Source organism: Anomaloglossus baeobatrachus, unplaced genomic scaffold, assembly GCF_048569485.1.
Source record: "Anomaloglossus baeobatrachus isolate aAnoBae1 unplaced genomic scaffold, aAnoBae1.hap1 Scaffold_213, whole genome shotgun sequence".
In the NCBI taxonomy this organism is placed as follows: domain Eukaryota; kingdom Metazoa; phylum Chordata; class Amphibia; order Anura; family Aromobatidae; genus Anomaloglossus; species Anomaloglossus baeobatrachus.
Genome location: NW_027441983.1, coordinates 336912 through 360846, shown reverse-complemented (window position 1 = coordinate 360846; position 23935 = coordinate 336912). Strand labels below are relative to the sequence as shown.

At 46.4% G+C, this 23935-nt stretch overlaps 15 non-coding genes across 15 annotated transcripts; all 15 read right to left on the bottom strand.

Moving 5' to 3' along the window:
- Positions 1-595: 595 nt before the first annotated feature.
- Positions 596-786, bottom strand: LOC142261227 (U2 spliceosomal RNA). Its single transcript, XR_012728972.1, has one exon. It is a non-coding gene; the product is annotated as a U2 spliceosomal RNA (small nuclear RNA).
- A 1387-nt stretch (positions 787-2173) lies between these two features.
- LOC142261226 (U2 spliceosomal RNA) lies at positions 2174-2364 on the bottom strand. Its single transcript, XR_012728971.1, has one exon. It is a non-coding gene; the product is annotated as a U2 spliceosomal RNA (small nuclear RNA).
- A 1387-nt stretch (positions 2365-3751) lies between these two features.
- On the bottom strand, positions 3752-3942 carry LOC142261225 (U2 spliceosomal RNA). The gene has a single exon (XR_012728970.1). It is a non-coding gene; the product is annotated as a U2 spliceosomal RNA (small nuclear RNA).
- Positions 3943-5329: 1387 nt separating this feature from the next.
- On the bottom strand, positions 5330-5520 carry LOC142261224 (U2 spliceosomal RNA). Its single transcript, XR_012728969.1, has one exon. It is a non-coding gene; the product is annotated as a U2 spliceosomal RNA (small nuclear RNA).
- Positions 5521-6907: 1387 nt separating this feature from the next.
- Positions 6908-7096, bottom strand: LOC142261296 (U2 spliceosomal RNA). The gene has a single exon (XR_012729034.1). It is a non-coding gene; the product is annotated as a U2 spliceosomal RNA (small nuclear RNA).
- Positions 7097-8483: 1387 nt separating this feature from the next.
- Positions 8484-8674, bottom strand: LOC142261223 (U2 spliceosomal RNA). The gene has a single exon (XR_012728968.1). It is a non-coding gene; the product is annotated as a U2 spliceosomal RNA (small nuclear RNA).
- Positions 8675-10040: 1366 nt separating this feature from the next.
- LOC142261291 (U2 spliceosomal RNA) lies at positions 10041-10230 on the bottom strand. Its single transcript, XR_012729029.1, has one exon. It is a non-coding gene; the product is annotated as a U2 spliceosomal RNA (small nuclear RNA).
- Positions 10231-11618: 1388 nt separating this feature from the next.
- On the bottom strand, positions 11619-11809 carry LOC142261222 (U2 spliceosomal RNA). Its single transcript, XR_012728967.1, has one exon. It is a non-coding gene; the product is annotated as a U2 spliceosomal RNA (small nuclear RNA).
- Positions 11810-13217: 1408 nt separating this feature from the next.
- On the bottom strand, positions 13218-13408 carry LOC142261221 (U2 spliceosomal RNA). Its single transcript, XR_012728966.1, has one exon. It is a non-coding gene; the product is annotated as a U2 spliceosomal RNA (small nuclear RNA).
- Positions 13409-14795: 1387 nt separating this feature from the next.
- LOC142261219 (U2 spliceosomal RNA) lies at positions 14796-14986 on the bottom strand. The gene has a single exon (XR_012728965.1). It is a non-coding gene; the product is annotated as a U2 spliceosomal RNA (small nuclear RNA).
- A 1387-nt stretch (positions 14987-16373) lies between these two features.
- Positions 16374-16564, bottom strand: LOC142261217 (U2 spliceosomal RNA). Its single transcript, XR_012728963.1, has one exon. It is a non-coding gene; the product is annotated as a U2 spliceosomal RNA (small nuclear RNA).
- A 1387-nt stretch (positions 16565-17951) lies between these two features.
- LOC142261216 (U2 spliceosomal RNA) lies at positions 17952-18142 on the bottom strand. The gene has a single exon (XR_012728962.1). It is a non-coding gene; the product is annotated as a U2 spliceosomal RNA (small nuclear RNA).
- A 1387-nt stretch (positions 18143-19529) lies between these two features.
- LOC142261215 (U2 spliceosomal RNA) lies at positions 19530-19720 on the bottom strand. The gene has a single exon (XR_012728961.1). It is a non-coding gene; the product is annotated as a U2 spliceosomal RNA (small nuclear RNA).
- A 1387-nt stretch (positions 19721-21107) lies between these two features.
- LOC142261214 (U2 spliceosomal RNA) lies at positions 21108-21298 on the bottom strand. Its single transcript, XR_012728960.1, has one exon. It is a non-coding gene; the product is annotated as a U2 spliceosomal RNA (small nuclear RNA).
- Positions 21299-22685: 1387 nt separating this feature from the next.
- Positions 22686-22876, bottom strand: LOC142261213 (U2 spliceosomal RNA). The gene has a single exon (XR_012728959.1). It is a non-coding gene; the product is annotated as a U2 spliceosomal RNA (small nuclear RNA).
- Between the last annotated feature and the right edge of the window lie 1059 nt (positions 22877-23935).

Genomic DNA, 23935 nt, shown 5'->3' with positions numbered 1-23935 from the left:
TGCGGTATGAGGCTTCGCAGTAGGTTGCAAACATTCATCACCCATGACTGTCCCCAATTGAGCTCAGAAGCTCAATGTCTATCATGACCTCTCTTTTAGAATGTCCAAGAGCAAGCAAACTATTCCTCCAGGAGAGGGCGCCAACAGACTACTAAAGAGATCATCATTACTCAAAGAAAACCCCAAAAACCAATGCATGATAGGAATAAACAGGTAACTTTCTTTGGAGTGGAAGCGGAGAGATCGCACCAGATGCCAATTCTAGATGTTATCACACCTGTGGTCACTGCAGCAGCAGGTGAATCCACTTTGTCCAAAAGGGATCTATTCCATTCAATTGCAAATGATCTAGATAAGACAGAGAACTGCAGCACGGGGACATAGCCGAGTTGGTCAGGTTGAGTGGTGATGAGTTTGCTATTTGGATGAATAAAGAAAGTCAAAAGTGTGAAAGATAAAAAACAAAAGGAGGAAGTGTGAAAAGTGAATGGGCCAAATTGAGGTGCATATGAAGACGTATGCTTTCTTCCAATTCATTAAATCGGGCTAATATGAATCAGGTGAATTGAGTTCTGCTTTTGGAAACTGGGTTAAGAAGGGGTGCACCGTTCCTGGAGGTACTGCAATACCAGGTCAATGCGTGGAGTGGACAGAGCAAGCTCTTTTTCCATCTCCCTGTTCTAAAAATCCATTTAATATATGGTCCCCAGATAGGGGACGTATCAGATATTAAACTGATAAGAACAGATACTACACTTGATCTTAGCCAAAAGGCCGAGAAGCGATAACCAGAATTGGTTTGGGCCTCGAGTGGCACCCTGGCCTATGCCGGACACATCTTAGGGAGAGAGAGCGAGAGGGAGACAAACCCACGCCTACACAAGACATTTTGTCACCCAAGCCAACCCTTGAAAAGGCTGCTTTGCAGAGCCAAAACAAGAAGAATGGTGCGTTTTGCAGCCGCCGCCCACTGCAATGAATCTGAATAACTCCTCCTTTAGGGCGCAAGCAACTCCCCTCCCCCTTGCAGTCTTTCCAATTCACGATACAAAAAGACGGACAGGACAGGTTGCCTGACTTTCCGTCACTGCCACCCTTTGCCATCCTTACCCGTAGAAAGCCCTTTCATCATCCCCAAACCCTAATCTTTTCCCTTTCCTTCCCAGCCCCCAAACCCTGCCCTCTGTACCTTTCTCACCACCCGCTTCCCTTCTCCTGTCATCCCCCTACCACCCGGGAAAAAAAGAGATTGCCCCCTCCTTCCACTAGCCCACCCTCCCACCCAAAGAACAACTTCTTCTGCGCAGCTTGTTTTCTAGGCAGCAGCGCTATTGTGATGTCATCGGGGGGCATTGTGACAAGCCGCCAGTGTTCCGTCTCTTCATGTTGTGCACAGTTCAAACGGAAAATACATCAACAGGCAGACTACAGAAAAGCTTACTATCAAAGGTTAGAGGGGGGCTTTCTCAGAGGGCTTTTTACAGTTTTTCTATTCCCAATTAGCCGTTTAAGTGTACTTATTGAAAGTAGTAATTCTTTCATAGGCCGCCCTTTCTTAGTATTTGACGTTCCTTATATTGCGGTATGAGGCTTCGCAGTAGGTTGCAAACATTCATCACCCATGACTGTCCCCAATTGAGCTCAGAAGCTCAATGTCTATCATGACCTCTCTTTTAGAATGTCCAAGAGCAAGCAAACTATTCCTCCAGGAGAGGGCGCCAACAGACTACTAAAGAGATCATCATTACTCAAAGAAAACCCCAAAAACCAATGCATGATAGGAATAAACAGGTAACTTTCTTTGGAGTGGAAGCGGAGAGATCGCACCAGATGCCAATTCTAGATGTTATCACACCTGTGGTCACTGCAGCAGCAGGTGAATCCACTTTGTCCAAAAGGGATCTATTCCATTCAATTGCAAATGATCTAGATAAGACAGAGAACTGCAGCACGGGGACATAGCCGAGTTGGTCAGGTTGAGTGGTGATGAGTTTGCTATTTGGATGAATAAAGAAAGTCAAAAGTGTGAAAGATAAAAAACAAAAGGAGGAAGTGTGAAAAGTGAATGGGCCAAATTGAGGTGCATATGAAGACGTATGCTTTCTTCCAATTCATTAAATCGGGCTAATATGAATCAGGTGAATTGAGTTCTGCTTTTGGAAACTGGGTTAAGAAGGGGTGCACCGTTCCTGGAGGTACTGCAATACCAGGTCAATGCGTGGAGTGGACAGAGCAAGCTCTTTTTCCATCTCCCTGTTCTAAAAATCCATTTAATATATGGTCCCCAGATAGGGGACGTATCAGATATTAAACTGATAAGAACAGATACTACACTTGATCTTAGCCAAAAGGCCGAGAAGCGATAACCAGAATTGGTTTGGGCCTCGAGTGGCACCCTGGCCTATGCCGGACACATCTTAGGGAGAGAGAGCGAGAGGGAGACAAACCCACGCCTACACAAGACATTTTGTCACCCAAGCCAACCCTTGAAAAGGCTGCTTTGCAGAGCCAAAACAAGAAGAATGGTGCGTTTTGCAGCCGCCGCCCACTGCAATGAATCTGAATAACTCCTCCTTTAGGGCGCAAGCAACTCCCCTCCCCCTTGCAGTCTTTCCAATTCACGATACAAAAAGACGGACAGGACAGGTTGCCTGACTTTCCGTCACTGCCACCCTTTGCCATCCTTACCCGTAGAAAGCCCTTTCATCATCCCCAAACCCTAATCTTTTCCCTTTCCTTCCCAGCCCCCAAACCCTGCCCTCTGTACCTTTCTCACCACCCGCTTCCCTTCTCCTGTCATCCCCCTACCACCCGGGAAAAAAAGAGATTGCCCCCTCCTTCCACTAGCCCACCCTCCCACCCAAAGAACAACTTCTTCTGCGCAGCTTGTTTTCTAGGCAGCAGCGCTATTGTGATGTCATCGGGGGGCATTGTGACAAGCCGCCAGTGTTCCGTCTCTTCATGTTGTGCACAGTTCAAACGGAAAATACATCAACAGGCAGACTACAGAAAAGCTTACTATCAAAGGTTAGAGGGGGGCTTTCTCAGAGGGCTTTTTACAGTTTTTCTATTCCCAATTAGCCGTTTAAGTGTACTTATTGAAAGTAGTAATTCTTTCATAGGCCGCCCTTTCTTAGTATTTGACGTTCCTTATATTGCGGTATGAGGCTTCGCAGTAGGTTGCAAACATTCATCACCCATGACTGTCCCCAATTGAGCTCAGAAGCTCAATGTCTATCATGACCTCTCTTTTAGAATGTCCAAGAGCAAGCAAACTATTCCTCCAGGAGAGGGCGCCAACAGACTACTAAAGAGATCATCATTACTCAAAGAAAACCCCAAAAACCAATGCATGATAGGAATAAACAGGTAACTTTCTTTGGAGTGGAAGCGGAGAGATCGCACCAGATGCCAATTCTAGATGTTATCACACCTGTGGTCACTGCAGCAGCAGGTGAATCCACTTTGTCCAAAAGGGATCTATTCCATTCAATTGCAAATGATCTAGATAAGACAGAGAACTGCAGCACGGGGACATAGCCGAGTTGGTCAGGTTGAGTGGTGATGAGTTTGCTATTTGGATGAATAAAGAAAGTCAAAAGTGTGAAAGATAAAAAACAAAAGGAGGAAGTGTGAAAAGTGAATGGGCCAAATTGAGGTGCATATGAAGACGTATGCTTTCTTCCAATTCATTAAATCGGGCTAATATGAATCAGGTGAATTGAGTTCTGCTTTTGGAAACTGGGTTAAGAAGGGGTGCACCGTTCCTGGAGGTACTGCAATACCAGGTCAATGCGTGGAGTGGACAGAGCAAGCTCTTTTTCCATCTCCCTGTTCTAAAAATCCATTTAATATATGGTCCCCAGATAGGGGACGTATCAGATATTAAACTGATAAGAACAGATACTACACTTGATCTTAGCCAAAAGGCCGAGAAGCGATAACCAGAATTGGTTTGGGCCTCGAGTGGCACCCTGGCCTATGCCGGACACATCTTAGGGAGAGAGAGCGAGAGGGAGACAAACCCACGCCTACACAAGACATTTTGTCACCCAAGCCAACCCTTGAAAAGGCTGCTTTGCAGAGCCAAAACAAGAAGAATGGTGCGTTTTGCAGCCGCCGCCCACTGCAATGAATCTGAATAACTCCTCCTTTAGGGCGCAAGCAACTCCCCTCCCCCTTGCAGTCTTTCCAATTCACGATACAAAAAGACGGACAGGACAGGTTGCCTGACTTTCCGTCACTGCCACCCTTTGCCATCCTTACCCGTAGAAAGCCCTTTCATCATCCCCAAACCCTAATCTTTTCCCTTTCCTTCCCAGCCCCCAAACCCTGCCCTCTGTACCTTTCTCACCACCCGCTTCCCTTCTCCTGTCATCCCCCTACCACCCGGGAAAAAAAGAGATTGCCCCCTCCTTCCACTAGCCCACCCTCCCACCCAAAGAACAACTTCTTCTGCGCAGCTTGTTTTCTAGGCAGCAGCGCTATTGTGATGTCATCGGGGGGCATTGTGACAAGCCGCCAGTGTTCCGTCTCTTCATGTTGTGCACAGTTCAAACGGAAAATACATCAACAGGCAGACTACAGAAAAGCTTACTATCAAAGGTTAGAGGGGGGCTTTCTCAGAGGGCTTTTTACAGTTTTTCTATTCCCAATTAGCCGTTTAAGTGTACTTATTGAAAGTAGTAATTCTTTCATAGGCCGCCCTTTCTTAGTATTTGACGTTCCTTATATTGCGGTATGAGGCTTCGCAGTAGGTTGCAAACATTCATCACCCATGACTGTCCCCAATTGAGCTCAGAAGCTCAATGTCTATCATGACCTCTCTTTTAGAATGTCCAAGAGCAAGCAAACTATTCCTCCAGGAGAGGGCGCCAACAGACTACTAAAGAGATCATCATTACTCAAAGAAAACCCCAAAAACCAATGCATGATAGGAATAAACAGGTAACTTTCTTTGGAGTGGAAGCGGAGAGATCGCACCAGATGCCAATTCTAGATGTTATCACACCTGTGGTCACTGCAGCAGCAGGTGAATCCACTTTGTCCAAAAGGGATCTATTCCATTCAATTGCAAATGATCTAGATAAGACAGAGAACTGCAGCACGGGGACATAGCCGAGTTGGTCAGGTTGAGTGGTGATGAGTTTGCTATTTGGATGAATAAAGAAAGTCAAAAGTGTGAAAGATAAAAAACAAAAGGAGGAAGTGTGAAAAGTGAATGGGCCAAATTGAGGTGCATATGAAGACGTATGCTTTCTTCCAATTCATTAAATCGGGCTAATATGAATCAGGTGAATTGAGTTCTGCTTTTGGAAACTGGGTTAAGAAGGGGTGCACCGTTCCTGGAGGTACTGCAATACCAGGTCAATGCGTGGAGTGGACAGAGCAAGCTCTTTTTCCATCTCCCTGTTCTAAAAATCCATTTAATATATGGTCCCCAGATAGGGGACGTATCAGATATTAAACTGATAAGAACAGATACTACACTTGATCTTAGCCAAAAGGCCGAGAAGCGATAACCAGAATTGGTTTGGGCCTCGAGTGGCACCCTGGCCTATGCCGGACACATCTTAGGGAGAGAGAGCGAGAGGGAGACAAACCCACGCCTACACAAGACATTTTGTCACCCAAGCCAACCCTTGAAAAGGCTGCTTTGCAGAGCCAAAACAAGAAGAATGGTGCGTTTTGCAGCCGCCGCCCACTGCAATGAATCTGAATAACTCCTCCTTTAGGGCGCAAGCAACTCCCCTCCCCCTTGCAGTCTTTCCAATTCACGATACAAAAAGACGGACAGGACAGGTTGCCTGACTTTCCGTCACTGCCACCCTTTGCCATCCTTACCCGTAGAAAGCCCTTTCATCATCCCCAAACCCTAATCTTTTCCCTTTCCTTCCCAGCCCCCAAACCCTGCCCTCTGTACCTTTCTCACCACCCGCTTCCCTTCTCCTGTCATCCCCCTACCACCCGGGAAAAAAAGAGATTGCCCCCTCCTTCCACTAGCCCACCCTCCCACCCAAAGAACAACTTCTTCTGCGCAGCTTGTTTTCTAGGCAGCAGCGCTATTGTGATGTCATCGGGGGGCATTGTGACAAGCCGCCAGTGTTCCGTCTCTTCATGTTGTGCACAGTTCAAACGGAAAATACATCAACAGGCAGACTACAGAAAAGCTTACTATCAAAGGTTAGAGGGGGGCTTTCTCAGAGGGCTTTTTACAGTTTTTCTATTCCCAATTAGCCGTTTAAGTGTACTTATTGAAAGTAGTAATTCTTTCATAGGCCGCCCTTTCTTAGTATTTGACGTTCCTTATATTGCGGTATGAGGCTTCGCAGTAGGTTGCAAACATTCATCACCCATGACTGTCCCCAATTGAGCTCAGAAGCTCAATGTCTATCATGACCTCTCTTTTAGAATGTCCAAGAGCAAGCAAACTATTCCTCCAGGAGAGGGCGCCAACAGACTACTAAAGAGATCATCATTACTCAAAGAAAACCCCAAAAACCAATGCATGATAGGAATAAACAGGTAACTTTCTTTGGAGTGGAAGCGGAGAGATCGCACCAGATGCCAATTCTAGATGTTATCACACCTGTGGTCACTGCAGCAGCAGGTGAATCCACTTTGTCCAAAAGGGATCTATTCCATTCAATTGCAAATGATCTAGATAAGACAGAGAACTGCAGCACGGGGACATAGCCGAGTTGGTCAGGTTGAGTGGTGATGAGTTTGCTATTTGGATGAATAAAGAAAGTCAAAAGTGTGAAAGATAAAAAACAAAAGGAGGAAGTGTGAAAAGTGAATGGGCCAAATTGAGGTGCATATGAAGACGTATGCTTTCTTCCAATTCATTAAATCGGGCTAATATGAATCAGGTGAATTGAGTTCTGCTTTTGGAAACTGGGTTAAGAAGGGGTGCACCGTTCCTGGAGGTACTGCAATACCATCAATGCGTGGAGTGGACAGAGCAAGCTCTTTTTCCATCTCCCTGTTCTAAAAATCCATTTAATATATGGTCCCCAGATAGGGGACGTATCAGATATTAAACTGATAAGAACAGATACTACACTTGATCTTAGCCAAAAGGCCGAGAAGCGATAACCAGAATTGGTTTGGGCCTCGAGTGGCACCCTGGCCTATGCCGGACACATCTTAGGGAGAGAGAGCGAGAGGGAGACAAACCCACGCCTACACAAGACATTTTGTCACCCAAGCCAACCCTTGAAAAGGCTGCTTTGCAGAGCCAAAACAAGAAGAATGGTGCGTTTTGCAGCCGCCGCCCACTGCAATGAATCTGAATAACTCCTCCTTTAGGGCGCAAGCAACTCCCCTCCCCCTTGCAGTCTTTCCAATTCACGATACAAAAAGACGGACAGGACAGGTTGCCTGACTTTCCGTCACTGCCACCCTTTGCCATCCTTACCCGTAGAAAGCCCTTTCATCATCCCCAAACCCTAATCTTTTCCCTTTCCTTCCCAGCCCCCAAACCCTGCCCTCTGTACCTTTCTCACCACCCGCTTCCCTTCTCCTGTCATCCCCCTACCACCCGGGAAAAAAAGAGATTGCCCCCTCCTTCCACTAGCCCACCCTCCCACCCAAAGAACAACTTCTTCTGCGCAGCTTGTTTTCTAGGCAGCAGCGCTATTGTGATGTCATCGGGGGGCATTGTGACAAGCCGCCAGTGTTCCGTCTCTTCATGTTGTGCACAGTTCAAACGGAAAATACATCAACAGGCAGACTACAGAAAAGCTTACTATCAAAGGTTAGAGGGGGGCTTTCTCAGAGGGCTTTTTACAGTTTTTCTATTCCCAATTAGCCGTTTAAGTGTACTTATTGAAAGTAGTAATTCTTTCATAGGCCGCCCTTTCTTAGTATTTGACGTTCCTTATATTGCGGTATGAGGCTTCGCAGTAGGTTGCAAACATTCATCACCCATGACTGTCCCCAATTGAGCTCAGAAGCTCAATGTCTATCATGACCTCTCTTTTAGAATGTCCAAGAGCAAGCAAACTATTCCTCCAGGAGAGGGCGCCAACAGACTACTAAAGAGATCATCATTACTCAAAGAAAACCCCAAAAACCAATGCATGATAGGAATAAACAGGTAACTTTCTTTGGAGTGGAAGCGGAGAGATCGCACCAGATGCCAATTCTAGATGTTATCACACCTGTGGTCACTGCAGCAGCAGGTGAATCCACTTTGTCCAAAAGGGATCTATTCCATTCAATTGCAAATGATCTAGATAAGACAGAGAACTGCAGCACGGGGACATAGCCGAGTTGGTCAGGTTGAGTGGTGATGAGTTTGCTATTTGGATGAATAAAGAAAGTCAAAAGTGTGAAAGATAAAAAACAAAAGGAGGAAGTGTGAAAAGTGAATGGGCCAAATTGAGGTGCATATGAAGACGTATGCTTTCTTCCAATTCATTAAATCGGGCTAATATGAATCAGGTGAATTGAGTTCTGCTTTTGGAAACTGGGTTAAGAAGGGGTGCACCGTTCCTGGAGGTACTGCAATACCAGGTCAATGCGTGGAGTGGACAGAGCAAGCTCTTTTTCCATCTCCCTGTTCTAAAAATCCATTTAATATATGGTCCCCAGATAGGGGACGTATCAGATATTAAACTGATAAGAACAGATACTACACTTGATCTTAGCCAAAAGGCCGAGAAGCGATAACCAGAATTGGTTTGGGCCTCGAGTGGCACCCTGGCCTATGCCGGACACATCTTAGGGAGAGAGAGCGAGAGGGAGACAAACCCACGCCTACACAAGACATTTTGTCACCCAAGCCAACCCTTGAAAAGGCTGCTTTGCAGAGCCAAAACAAGAAGAATGGTGCGTTTTGCAGCCGCCGCCCACTGCAATGAATCTGAATAACTCCTCCTTTAGGGCGCAAGCAACTCCCCTCCCCCTTGCAGTCTTTCCAATTCACGATACAAAAAGACGGACAGGACAGGTTGCCTGACTTTCCGTCACTGCCACCCTTTGCCATCCTTACCCGTAGAAAGCCCTTTCATCATCCCCAAACCCTAATCTTTTCCCTTTCCTTCCCAGCCCCCAAACCCTGCCCTCTGTACCTTTCTCACCACCCGCTTCCCTTCTCCTGTCATCCCCCTACCACCCGGGAAAAAAAGAGATTGCCCCCTCCTTCCACTAGCCCACCCTCCCACCCAAAGAACAACTTCTTCTGCGCAGCTTGTTTTCTAGGCAGCAGCGCTATTGTGATGTCATCGGGGGGCATTGTGACAAGCCGCCAGTGTTCCGTCTCTTCATGTTGTGCACAGTTCAAACGGAAAATACATCAACAGGCAGACTACAGAAAAGCTTACTATCAAAGGTTAGAGGGGGGCTTTCTCAGAGGGCTTTTTACAGTTTTTCTATTCCCAATTAGCCGTTTAAGTGTACTTATTGAAAGTAGTAATTCTTTCATAGGCCGCCCTTTCTTAGTATTTGACGTTCCTTATATTGCGGTATGAGGCTTCGCAGTAGGTTGCAAACATTCATCACCCATGACTGTCCCCAATTGAGCTCAGAAGCTCAATGTCTATCATGACCTCTCTTTTAGAATGTCCAAGAGCAAGCAAACTATTCCTCCAGGAGAGGGCGCCAACAGACTACTAAAGAGATCATCATTACTCAACATGATAGGAATAAACAGGTAACTTTCTTTGGAGTGGAAGCGGAGAGATCGCACCAGATGCCAATTCTAGATGTTATCACACCTGTGGTCACTGCAGCAGCAGGTGAATCCACTTTGTCCAAAAGGGATCTATTCCATTCAATTGCAAATGATCTAGATAAGACAGAGAACTGCAGCACGGGGACATAGCCGAGTTGGTCAGGTTGAGTGGTGATGAGTTTGCTATTTGGATGAATAAAGAAAGTCAAAAGTGTGAAAGATAAAAAACAAAAGGAGGAAGTGTGAAAAGTGAATGGGCCAAATTGAGGTGCATATGAAGACGTATGCTTTCTTCCAATTCATTAAATCGGGCTAATATGAATCAGGTGAATTGAGTTCTGCTTTTGGAAACTGGGTTAAGAAGGGGTGCACCGTTCCTGGAGGTACTGCAATACCAGGTCAATGCGTGGAGTGGACAGAGCAAGCTCTTTTTCCATCTCCCTGTTCTAAAATCCATTTAATATATGGTCCCCAGATAGGGGACGTATCAGATATTAAACTGATAAGAACAGATACTACACTTGATCTTAGCCAAAAGGCCGAGAAGCGATAACCAGAATTGGTTTGGGCCTCGAGTGGCACCCTGGCCTATGCCGGACACATCTTAGGGAGAGAGAGCGAGAGGGAGACAAACCCACGCCTACACAAGACATTTTGTCACCCAAGCCCAACCCTTGAAAAGGCTGCTTTGCAGAGCCAAAACAAGAAGAATGGTGCGTTTTGCAGCCGCCGCCCACTGCAATGAATCTGAATAACTCCTCCTTTAGGGCGCAAGCAACTCCCCTCCCCCTTGCAGTCTTTCCAATTCACGATACAAAAAGACGGACAGGACAGGTTGCCTGACTTTCCGTCACTGCCACCCTTTGCCATCCTTACCCGTAGAAAGCCCTTTCATCATCCCCAAACCCTAATCTTTTCCCTTTCCTTCCCAGCCCCCAAACCCTGCCCTCTGTACCTTTCTCACCACCCGCTTCCCTTCTCCTGTCATCCCCCTACCACCCGGGAAAAAAAGAGATTGCCCCCTCCTTCCACTAGCCCACCCTCCCACCCAAAGAACAACTTCTTCTGCGCAGCTTGTTTTCTAGGCAGCAGCGCTATTGTGATGTCATCGGGGGGCATTGTGACAAGCCGCCAGTGTTCCGTCTCTTCATGTTGTGCACAGTTCAAACGGAAAATACATCAACAGGCAGACTACAGAAAAGCTTACTATCAAAGGTTAGAGGGGGGCTTTCTCAGAGGGCTTTTTACAGTTTTTCTATTCCCAATTAGCCGTTTAAGTGTACTTATTGAAAGTAGTAATTCTTTCATAGGCCGCCCTTTCTTAGTATTTGACGTTCCTTATATTGCGGTATGAGGCTTCGCAGTAGGTTGCAAACATTCATCACCCATGACTGTCCCCAATTGAGCTCAGAAGCTCAATGTCTATCATGACCTCTCTTTTAGAATGTCCAAGAGCAAGCAAACTATTCCTCCAGGAGAGGGCGCCAACAGACTACTAAAGAGATCATCATTACTCAAAGAAAACCCCAAAAACCAATGCATGATAGGAATAAACAGGTAACTTTCTTTGGAGTGGAAGCGGAGAGATCGCACCAGATGCCAATTCTAGATGTTATCACACCTGTGGTCACTGCAGCAGCAGGTGAATCCACTTTGTCCAAAAGGGATCTATTCCATTCAATTGCAAATGATCTAGATAAGACAGAGAACTGCAGCACGGGGACATAGCCGAGTTGGTCAGGTTGAGTGGTGATGAGTTTGCTATTTGGATGAATAAAGAAAGTCAAAAGTGTGAAAGATAAAAAACAAAAGGAGGAAGTGTGAAAAGTGAATGGGCCAAATTGAGGTGCATATGAAGACGTATGCTTTCTTCCAATTCATTAAATCGGGCTAATATGAATCAGGTGAATTGAGTTCTGCTTTTGGAAACTGGGTTAAGAAGGGGTGCACCGTTCCTGGAGGTACTGCAATACCAGGTCAATGCGTGGAGTGGACAGAGCAAGCTCTTTTTCCATCTCCCTGTTCTAAAAATCCATTTAATATATGGTCCCCAGATAGGGGACGTATCAGATATTAAACTGATAAGAACAGATACTACACTTGATCTTAGCCAAAAGGCCGAGAAGCGATAACCAGAATTGGTTTGGGCCTCGAGTGGCACCCTGCCTATGCCGGACACATCTTAGGGAGAGAGAGCGAGAGGGAGACAAACCCACGCCTACACAAGACATTTTGTCACCCAAGCCAACCCTTGAAAAGGCTGCTTTGCAGAGCCAAAACAAGAAGAATGGTGCGTTTTGCAGCCGCCGCCCACTGCAATGAATCTGAATAACTCCTCCTTTAGGGCGCAAGCAACTCCCCTCCCCCTTGCAGTCTTTCCAATTCACGATACAAAAAGACGGACAGGACAGGTTGCCTGACTTTCCGTCACTGCCACCCCCCCCCCCCCCCCCCCCCCCCCTTTGCCATCCTTACCCGTAGAAAGCCCTTTCATCATCCCCAAACCCTAATCTTTTCCCTTTCCTTCCCAGCCCCCAAACCCTGCCCTCTGTACCTTTCTCACCACCCGCTTCCCTTCTCCTGTCATCCCCCTACCACCCGGGAAAAAAAGAGATTGCCCCCTCCTTCCACTAGCCCACCCTCCCACCCAAAGAACAACTTCTTCTGCGCAGCTTGTTTTCTAGGCAGCAGCGCTATTGTGATGTCATCGGGGGGCATTGTGACAAGCCGCCAGTGTTCCGTCTCTTCATGTTGTGCACAGTTCAAACGGAAAATACATCAACAGGCAGACTACAGAAAAGCTTACTATCAAAGGTTAGAGGGGGGCTTTCTCAGAGGGCTTTTTACAGTTTTTCTATTCCCAATTAGCCGTTTAAGTGTACTTATTGAAAGTAGTAATTCTTTCATAGGCCGCCCTTTCTTAGTATTTGACGTTCCTTATATTGCGGTATGAGGCTTCGCAGTAGGTTGCAAACATTCATCACCCATGACTGTCCCCAATTGAGCTCAGAAGCTCAATGTCTATCATGACCTCTCTTTTAGAATGTCCAAGAGCAAGCAAACTATTCCTCCAGGAGAGGGCGCCAACAGACTACTAAAGAGATCATCATTACTCAAAGAAAACCCCAAAAACCAATGCATGATAGGAATAAACAGGTAACTTTCTTTGGAGTGGAAGCGGAGAGATCGCACCAGATGCCAATTCTAGATGTTATCACACCTGTGGTCACTGCAGCAGCAGGTGAATCCACTTTGTCCAAAAGGGATCTATTCCATTCAATTGCAAATGATCTAGATAAGACAGAGAACTGCAGCACGGGGACATAGCCGAGTTGGTCAGGTTGAGTGGTGATGAGTTTGCTATTTGGATGAATAAAGAAAGTCAAAAGTGTGAAAGATAAAAAACAAAAGGAGGAAGTGTGAAAAGTGAATGGGCCAAATTGAGGTGCATATGAAGACGTATGCTTTCTTCCAATTCATTAAATCGGGCTAATATGAATCAGGTGAATTGAGTTCTGCTTTTGGAAACTGGGTTAAGAAGGGGTGCACCGTTCCTGGAGGTACTGCAATACCAGGTCAATGCGTGGAGTGGACAGAGCAAGCTCTTTTTCCATCTCCCTGTTCTAAAAATCCATTTAATATATGGTCCCCAGATAGGGGACGTATCAGATATTAAACTGATAAGAACAGATACTACACTTGATCTTAGCCAAAAGGCCGAGAAGCGATAACCAGAATTGGTTTGGGCCTCGAGTGGCACCCTGGCCTATGCCGGACACATCTTAGGGAGAGAGAGCGAGAGGGAGACAAACCCACGCCTACACAAGACATTTTGTCACCCAAGCCAACCCTTGAAAAGGCTGCTTTGCAGAGCCAAAACAAGAAGAATGGTGCGTTTTGCAGCCGCCGCCCACTGCAATGAATCTGAATAACTCCTCCTTTAGGGCGCAAGCAACTCCCCTCCCCCTTGCAGTCTTTCCAATTCACGATACAAAAAGACGGACAGGACAGGTTGCCTGACTTTCCGTCACTGCCACCCTTTGCCATCCTTACCCGTAGAAAGCCCTTTCATCATCCCCAAACCCTAATCTTTTCCCTTTCCTTCCCAGCCCCCAAACCCTGCCCTCTGTACCTTTCTCACCACCCGCTTCCCTTCTCCTGTCATCCCCCTACCACCCGGGAAAAAAAGAGATTGCCCCCTCCTTCCACTAGCCCACCCTCCCACCCAAAGAACAACTTCTTCTGCGCAGCTTGTTTTCTAGGCAGCAGCGCTATTGTGATGTCATCGGGGGGCATTGTGACAAGCCGCCAGTGTTCCGTCTCTTCATGTTGTGCACAGTTCAAACGGAAAATACATCAACAGGCAGACTACAGAAAAGCTTACTATCAAAGGTTAGAGGGGGGCTTTCTCAGAGGGCTTTTTACAGTTTTTCTATTCCCAATTAGCCGTTTAAGTGTACTTATTGAAAGTAGTAATTCTTTCATAGGCCGCCCTTTCTTAGTATTTGACGTTCCTTATATTGCGGTATGAGGCTTCGCAGTAGGTTGCAAACATTCATCACCCATGACTGTCCCCAATTGAGCTCAGAAGCTCAATGTCTATCATGACCTCTCTTTTAGAATGTCCAAGAGCAAGCAAACTATTCCTCCAGGAGAGGGCGCCAACAGACTACTAAAGAGATCATCATTACTCAAAGAAAACCCCAAAAACCAATGCATGATAGGAATAAACAGGTAACTTTCTTTGGAGTGGAAGCGGAGAGATCGCACCAGATGCCAATTCTAGATGTTATCACACCTGTGGTCACTGCAGCAGCAGGTGAATCCACTTTGTCCAAAAGGGATCTATTCCATTCAATTGCAAATGATCTAGATAAGACAGAGAACTGCAGCACGGGGACATAGCCGAGTTGGTCAGGTTGAGTGGTGATGAGTTTGCTATTTGGATGAATAAAGAAAGTCAAAAGTGTGAAAGATAAAAAACAAAAGGAGGAAGTGTGAAAAGTGAATGGGCCAAATTGAGGTGCATATGAAGACGTATGCTTTCTTCCAATTCATTAAATCGGGCTAATATGAATCAGGTGAATTGAGTTCTGCTTTTGGAAACTGGGTTAAGAAGGGGTGCACCGTTCCTGGAGGTACTGCAATACCAGGTCAATGCGTGGAGTGGACAGAGCAAGCTCTTTTTCCATCTCCCTGTTCTAAAAATCCATTTAATATATGGTCCCCAGATAGGGGACGTATCAGATATTAAACTGATAAGAACAGATACTACACTTGATCTTAGCCAAAAGGCCGAGAAGCGATAACCAGAATTGGTTTGGGCCTCGAGTGGCACCCTGGCCTATGCCGGACACATCTTAGGGAGAGAGAGCGAGAGGGAGACAAACCCACGCCTACACAAGACATTTTGTCACCCAAGCCAACCCTTGAAAAGGCTGCTTTGCAGAGCCAAAACAAGAAGAATGGTGCGTTTTGCAGCCGCCGCCCACTGCAATGAATCTGAATAACTCCTCCTTTAGGGCGCAAGCAACTCCCCTCCCCCTTGCAGTCTTTCCAATTCACGATACAAAAAGACGGACAGGACAGGTTGCCTGACTTTCCGTCACTGCCACCCTTTGCCATCCTTACCCGTAGAAAGCCCTTTCATCATCCCCAAACCCTAATCTTTTCCCTTTCCTTCCCAGCCCCCAAACCCTGCCCTCTGTACCTTTCTCACCACCCGCTTCCCTTCTCCTGTCATCCCCCTACCACCCGGGAAAAAAAGAGATTGCCCCCTCCTTCCACTAGCCCACCCTCCCACCCAAAGAACAACTTCTTCTGCGCAGCTTGTTTTCTAGGCAGCAGCGCTATTGTGATGTCATCGGGGGGCATTGTGACAAGCCGCCAGTGTTCCGTCTCTTCATGTTGTGCACAGTTCAAACGGAAAATACATCAACAGGCAGACTACAGAAAAGCTTACTATCAAAGGTTAGAGGGGGGCTTTCTCAGAGGGCTTTTTACAGTTTTTCTATTCCCAATTAGCCGTTTAAGTGTACTTATTGAAAGTAGTAATTCTTTCATAGGCCGCCCTTTCTTAGTATTTGACGTTCCTTATATTGCGGTATGAGGCTTCGCAGTAGGTTGCAAACATTCATCACCCATGACTGTCCCCAATTGAGCTCAGAAGCTCAATGTCTATCATGACCTCTCTTTTAGAATGTCCAAGAGCAAGCAAACTATTCCTCCAGGAGAGGGCGCCAACAGACTACTAAAGAGATCATCATTACTCAAAGAAAACCCCAAAAACCAATGCATGATAGGAATAAACAGGTAACTTTCTTTGGAGTGGAAGCGGAGAGATCGCACCAGATGCCAATTCTAGATGTTATCACACCTGTGGTCACTGCAGCAGCAGGTGAATCCACTTTGTCCAAAAGGGATCTATTCCATTCAATTGCAAATGATCTAGATAAGACAGAGAACTGCAGCACGGGGACATAGCCGAGTTGGTCAGGTTGAGTGGTGATGAGTTTGCTATTTGGATGAATAAAGAAAGTCAAAAGTGTGAAAGATAAAAAACAAAAGGAGGAAGTGTGAAAAGTGAATGGGCCAAATTGAGGTGCATATGAAGACGTATGCTTTCTTCCAATTCATTAAATCGGGCTAATATGAATCAGGTGAATTGAGTTCTGCTTTTGGAAACTGGGTTAAGAAGGGGTGCACCGTTCCTGGAGGTACTGCAATACCAGGTCAATGCGTGGAGTGGACAGAGCAAGCTCTTTTTCCATCTCCCTGTTCTAAAAATCCATTTAATATATGGTCCCCAGATAGGGGACGTATCAGATATTAAACTGATAAGAACAGATACTACACTTGATCTTAGCCAAAAGGCCGAGAAGCGATAACCAGAATTGGTTTGGGCCTCGAGTGGCACCCTGGCCTATGCCGGACACATCTTAGGGAGAGAGAGCGAGAGGGAGACAAACCCACGCCTACACAAGACATTTTGTCACCCAAGCCAACCCTTGAAAAGGCTGCTTTGCAGAGCCAAAACAAGAAGAATGGTGCGTTTTGCAGCCGCCGCCCACTGCAATGAATCTGAATAACTCCTCCTTTAGGGCGCAAGCAACTCCCCTCCCCCTTGCAGTCTTTCCAATTCACGATACAAAAAGACGGACAGGACAGGTTGCCTGACTTTCCGTCACTGCCACCCTTTGCCATCCTTACCCGTAGAAAGCCCTTTCATCATCCCCAAACCCTAATCTTTTCCCTTTCCTTCCCAGCCCCCAAACCCTGCCCTCTGTACCTTTCTCACCACCCGCTTCCCTTCTCCTGTCATCCCCCTACCACCCGGGAAAAAAAGAGATTGCCCCCTCCTTCCACTAGCCCACCCTCCCACCCAAAGAACAACTTCTTCTGCGCAGCTTGTTTTCTAGGCAGCAGCGCTATTGTGATGTCATCGGGGGGCATTGTGACAAGCCGCCAGTGTTCCGTCTCTTCATGTTGTGCACAGTTCAAACGGAAAATACATCAACAGGCAGACTACAGAAAAGCTTACTATCAAAGGTTAGAGGGGGGCTTTCTCAGAGGGCTTTTTACAGTTTTTCTATTCCCAATTAGCCGTTTAAGTGTACTTATTGAAAGTAGTAATTCTTTCATAGGCCGCCCTTTCTTAGTATTTGACGTTCCTTATATTGCGGTATGAGGCTTCGCAGTAGGTTGCAAACATTCATCACCCATGACTGTCCCCAATTGAGCTCAGAAGCTCAATGTCTATCATGACCTCTCTTTTAGAATGTCCAAGAGCAAGCAAACTATTCCTCCAGGAGAGGGCGCCAACAGACTACTAAAGAGATCATCATTACTCAAAGAAAACCCCAAAAACCAATGCATGATAGGAATAAACAGGTAACTTTCTTTGGAGTGGAAGCGGAGAGATCGCACCAGATGCCAATTCTAGATGTTATCACACCTGTGGTCACTGCAGCAGCAGGTGAATCCACTTTGTCCAAAAGGGATCTATTCCATTCAATTGCAAATGATCTAGATAAGACAGAGAACTGCAGCACGGGGACATAGCCGAGTTGGTCAGGTTGAGTGGTGATGAGTTTGCTATTTGGATGAATAAAGAAAGTCAAAAGTGTGAAAGATAAAAAACAAAAGGAGGAAGTGTGAAAAGTGAATGGGCCAAATTGAGGTGCATATGAAGACGTATGCTTTCTTCCAATTCATTAAATCGGGCTAATATGAATCAGGTGAATTGAGTTCTGCTTTTGGAAACTGGGTTAAGAAGGGGTGCACCGTTCCTGGAGGTACTGCAATACCAGGTCAATGCGTGGAGTGGACAGAGCAAGCTCTTTTTCCATCTCCCTGTTCTAAAAATCCATTTAATATATGGTCCCCAGATAGGGGACGTATCAGATATTAAACTGATAAGAACAGATACTACACTTGATCTTAGCCAAAAGGCCGAGAAGCGATAACCAGAATTGGTTTGGGCCTCGAGTGGCACCCTGGCCTATGCCGGACACATCTTAGGGAGAGAGAGCGAGAGGGAGACAAACCCACGCCTACACAAGACATTTTGTCACCCAAGCCAACCCTTGAAAAGGCTGCTTTGCAGAGCCAAAACAAGAAGAATGGTGCGTTTTGCAGCCGCCGCCCACTGCAATGAATCTGAATAACTCCTCCTTTAGGGCGCAAGCAACTCCCCTCCCCCTTGCAGTCTTTCCAATTCACGATACAAAAAGACGGACAGGACAGGTTGCCTGACTTTCCGTCACTGCCACCCTTTGCCATCCTTACCCGTAGAAAGCCCTTTCATCATCCCCAAACCCTAATCTTTTCCCTTTCCTTCCCAGCCCCCAAACCCTGCCCTCTGTACCTTTCTCACCACCCGCTTCCCTTCTCCTGTCATCCCCCTACCACCCGGGAAAAAAAGAGATTGCCCCCTCCTTCCACTAGCCCACCCTCCCACCCAAAGAACAACTTCTTCTGCGCAGCTTGTTTTCTAGGCAGCAGCGCTATTGTGATGTCATCGGGGGGCATTGTGACAAGCCGCCAGTGTTCCGTCTCTTCATGTTGTGCACAGTTCAAACGGAAAATACATCAACAGGCAGACTACAGAAAAGCTTACTATCAAAGGTTAGAGGGGGGCTTTCTCAGAGGGCTTTTTACAGTTTTTCTATTCCCAATTAGCCGTTTAAGTGTACTTATTGAAAGTAGTAATTCTTTCATAGGCCGCCCTTTCTTAGTATTTGACGTTCCTTATATTGCGGTATGAGGCTTCGCAGTAGGTTGCAAACATTCATCACCCATGACTGTCCCCAATTGAGCTCAGAAGCTCAATGTCTATCATGACCTCTCTTTTAGAATGTCCAAGAGCAAGCAAACTATTCCTCCAGGAGAGGGCGCCAACAGACTACTAAAGAGATCATCATTACTCAAAGAAAACCCCAAAAACCAATGCATGATAGGAATAAACAGGTAACTTTCTTTGGAGTGGAAGCGGAGAGATCGCACCAGATGCCAATTCTAGATGTTATCACACCTGTGGTCACTGCAGCAGCAGGTGAATCCACTTTGTCCAAAAGGGATCTATTCCATTCAATTGCAAATGATCTAGATAAGACAGAGAACTGCAGCACGGGGACATAGCCGAGTTGGTCAGGTTGAGTGGTGATGAGTTTGCTATTTGGATGAATAAAGAAAGTCAAAAGTGTGAAAGATAAAAAACAAAAGGAGGAAGTGTGAAAAGTGAATGGGCCAAATTGAGGTGCATATGAAGACGTATGCTTTCTTCCAATTCATTAAATCGGGCTAATATGAATCAGGTGAATTGAGTTCTGCTTTTGGAAACTGGGTTAAGAAGGGGTGCACCGTTCCTGGAGGTACTGCAATACCAGGTCAATGCGTGGAGTGGACAGAGCAAGCTCTTTTTCCATCTCCCTGTTCTAAAAATCCATTTAATATATGGTCCCCAGATAGGGGACGTATCAGATATTAAACTGATAAGAACAGATACTACACTTGATCTTAGCCAAAAGGCCGAGAAGCGATAACCAGAATTGGTTTGGGCCTCGAGTGGCACCCTGGCCTATGCCGGACACATCTTAGGGAGAGAGAGCGAGAGGGAGACAAACCCACGCCTACACAAGACATTTTGTCACCCAAGCCAACCCTTGAAAAGGCTGCTTTGCAGAGCCAAAACAAGAAGAATGGTGCGTTTTGCAGCCGCCGCCCACTGCAATGAATCTGAATAACTCCTCCTTTAGGGCGCAAGCAACTCCCCTCCCCCTTGCAGTCTTTCCAATTCACGATACAAAAAGACGGACAGGACAGGTTGCCTGACTTTCCGTCACTGCCACCCTTTGCCATCCTTACCCGTAGAAAGCCCTTTCATCATCCCCAAACCCTAATCTTTTCCCTTTCCTTCCCAGCCCCCAAACCCTGCCCTCTGTACCTTTCTCACCACCCGCTTCCCTTCTCCTGTCATCCCCCTACCACCCGGGAAAAAAAGAGATTGCCCCCTCCTTCCACTAGCCCACCCTCCCACCCAAAGAACAACTTCTTCTGCGCAGCTTGTTTTCTAGGCAGCAGCGCTATTGTGATGTCATCGGGGGGCATTGTGACAAGCCGCCAGTGTTCCGTCTCTTCATGTTGTGCACAGTTCAAACGGAAAATACATCAACAGGCAGACTACAGAAAAGCTTACTATCAAAGGTTAGAGGGGGGCTTTCTCAGAGGGCTTTTTACAGTTTTTCTATTCCCAATTAGCCGTTTAAGTGTACTTATTGAAAGTAGTAATTCTTTCATAGGGCGCCCTTTCTTAGTATTTGACGTTCCTTATATTGCGGTATGAGGCTTCGCAGTAGGTTGCAAACATTCATCACCCATGACTGTCCCCAATTGAGCTCAGAAGCTCAATGTCTATCATGACCTCTCTTTTAGAATGTCCAAGAGCAAGCAAACTATTCCTCCAGGAGAGGGCGCCAACAGACTACTAAAGAGATCATCATTACTCAAAGAAAACCCCAAAAACCAATGCATGATAGGAATAAACAGGTAACTTTCTTTGGAGTGGAAGCGGAGAGATCGCACCAGATGCCAATTCTAGATGTTATCACACCTGTGGTCACTGCAGCAGCAGGTGAATCCACTTTGTCCAAAAGGGATCTATTCCATTCAATTGCAAATGATCTAGATAAGACAGAGAACTGCAGCACGGGGACATAGCCGAGTTGGTCAGGTTGAGTGGTGATGAGTTTGCTATTTGGATGAATAAAGAAAGTCAAAAGTGTGAAAGATAAAAAACAAAAGGAGGAAGTGTGAAAAGTGAATGGGCCAAATTGAGGTGCATATGAAGACGTATGCTTTCTTCCAATTCATTAAATCGGGCTAATATGAATCAGGTGAATTGAGTTCTGCTTTTGGAAACTGGGTTAAGAAGGGGTGCACCGTTCCTGGAGGTACTGCAATACCAGGTCAATGCGTGGAGTGGACAGAGCAAGCTCTTTTTCCATCTCCCTGTTCTAAAAATCCATTTAATATATGGTCCCCAGATAGGGGACGTATCAGATATTAAACTGATAAGAACAGATACTACACTTGATCTTAGCCAAAAGGCCGAGAAGCGATAACCAGAATTGGTTTGGGCCTCGAGTGGCACCCTGGCCTATGCCGGACACATCTTAGGGAGAGAGAGCGAGAGGGAGACAAACCCACGCCTACACAAGACATTTTGTCACCCAAGCCAACCCTTGAAAAGGCTGCTTTGCAGAGCCAAAACAAGAAGAATGGTGCGTTTTGCAGCCGCCGCCCACTGCAATGAATCTGAATAACTCCTCCTTTAGGGCGCAAGCAACTCCCCTCCCCCTTGCAGTCTTTCCAATTCACGATACAAAAAGACGGACAGGACAGGTTGCCTGACTTTCCGTCACTGCCACCCTTTGCCATCCTTACCCGTAGAAAGCCCTTTCATCATCCCCAAACCCTAATCTTTTCCCTTTCCTTCCCAGCCCCCAAACCCTGCCCTCTGTACCTTTCTCACCACCCGCTTCCCTTCTCCTGTCATCCCCCTACCACCCGGGAAAAAAAGAGATTGCCCCCTCCTTCCACTAGCCCACCCTCCCACCCAAAGAACAACTTCTTCTGCGCAGCTTGTTTTCTAGGCAGCAGCGCTATTGTGATGTCATCGGGGGGCATTGTGACAAGCCGCCAGTGTTCCGTCTCTTCATGTTGTGCACAGTTCAAACGGAAAATACATCAACAGGCAGACTACAGAAAAGCTTACTATCAAAGGTTAGAGGGGGGCTTTCTCAGAGGGCTTTTTACAGTTTTTCTATTCCCAATTAGCCGTTTAAGTGTACTTATTGAAAGTAGTAATTCTTTCATAGGCCGCCCTTTCTTAGTATTTGACGTTCCTTATATTGCGGTATGAGGCTTCGCAGTAGGTTGCAAACATTCATCACCCATGACTGTCCCCAATTGAGCTCAGAAGCTCAATGTCTATCATGACCTCTCTTTTAGAATGTCCAAGAGCAAGCAAACTATTCCTCCAGGAGAGGGCGCCAACAGACTACTAAAGAGATCATCATTACTCAAAGAAAACCCCAAAAACCAATGCATGATAGGAATAAACAGGTAACTTTCTTTGGAGTGGAAGCGGAGAGATCGCACCAGATGCCAATTCTAGATGTTATCACACCTGTGGTCACTGCAGCAGCAGGTGAATCCACTTTGTCCAAAAGGGATCTATTCCATTCAATTGCAAATGATCTAGATAAGACAGAGAACTGCAGCACGGGGACATAGCCGAGTTGGTCAGGTTGAGTGGTGATGAGTTTGCTATTTGGATGAATAAAGAAAGTCAAAAGTGTGAAAGATAAAAAACAAAAGGAGGAAGTGTGAAAAGTGAATGGGCCAAATTGAGGTGCATATGAAGACGTATGCTTTCTTCCAATTCATTAAATCGGGCTAATATGAATCAGGTGAATTGAGTTCTGCTTTTGGAAACTGGGTTAAGAAGGGGTGCACCGTTCCTGGAGGTACTGCAATACCAGGTCAATGCGTGGAGTGGACAGAGCAAGCTCTTTTTCCATCTCCCTGTTCTAAAAATCCATTTAATATATGGTCCCCAGATAGGGGACGTATCAGATATTAAACTGATAAGAACAGATACTACACTTGATCTTAGCCAAAAGGCCGAGAAGCGATAACCAGAATTGGTTTGGGCCTCGAGTGGCACCCTGGCCTATGCCGGACACATCTTAGGGAGAGAGAGCGAGAGGGAGACAAACCCACGCCTACACAAGACATTTTGTCACCCAAGCCAACCCTTGAAAAGGCTGCTTTGCAGAGCCAAAACAAGAAGAATGGTGCGTTTTGCAGCCGCCGCCCACTGCAATGAATCTGAATAACTCCTCCTTTAGGGCGCAAGCAACTCCCCTCCCCCTTGCAGTCTTTCCAATTCACGATACAAAAAGACGGACAGGACAGGTTGCCTGACTTTCCGTCACTGCCACCCTTTGCCATCCTTACCCGTAGAAAGCCCTTTCATCATCCCCAAACCCTAATCTTTTCCCTTTCCTTCCCAGCCCCCAAACCCTGCCCTCTGTACCTTTCTCACCACCCGCTTCCCTTCTCCTGTCATCCCCCTACCACCCGGGAAAAAAAGAGATTGCCCCCTCCTTCCACTAGCCCACCCTCCCACCCAAAGAACAACTTCTTCTGCGCAGCTTGTTTTCTAGGCAGCAGCGCTATTGTGATGTCATCGGGGGGCATTGTGACAAGCCGCCAGTGTTCCGTCTCTTCATGTTGTGCACAGTTCAAACGGAAAATACATCAACAGGCAGACTACAGAAAAGCTTACTATCAAAGGTTAGAGGGGGGCTTTCTCAGAGGGCTTTTTACAGTTTTTCTATTCCCAATTAGCCGTTTAAGTGTACTTATTGAAAGTAGTAATTCTTTCATAGGCCGCCCTTTCTTAGTATTTGACGTTCCTTATATTGCGGTATGAGGCTTCGCAGTAGGTTGCAAACATTCATCACCCATGACTGTCCCCAATTGAGCTCAGAAGCTCAATGTCTATCATGACCTCTCTTTTAGAATGTCCAAGAGCAAGCAAACTATTCCTCCAGGAGAGGGCGCCAACAGACTACTAAAGAGATCATCATTACTCAAAGAAAACCCCAAAAACCAATGCATGATAGGAATAAACAGGTAACTTTCTTTGGAGTGGAAGCGGAGAGATCGCACCAGATGCCAATTCTAGAT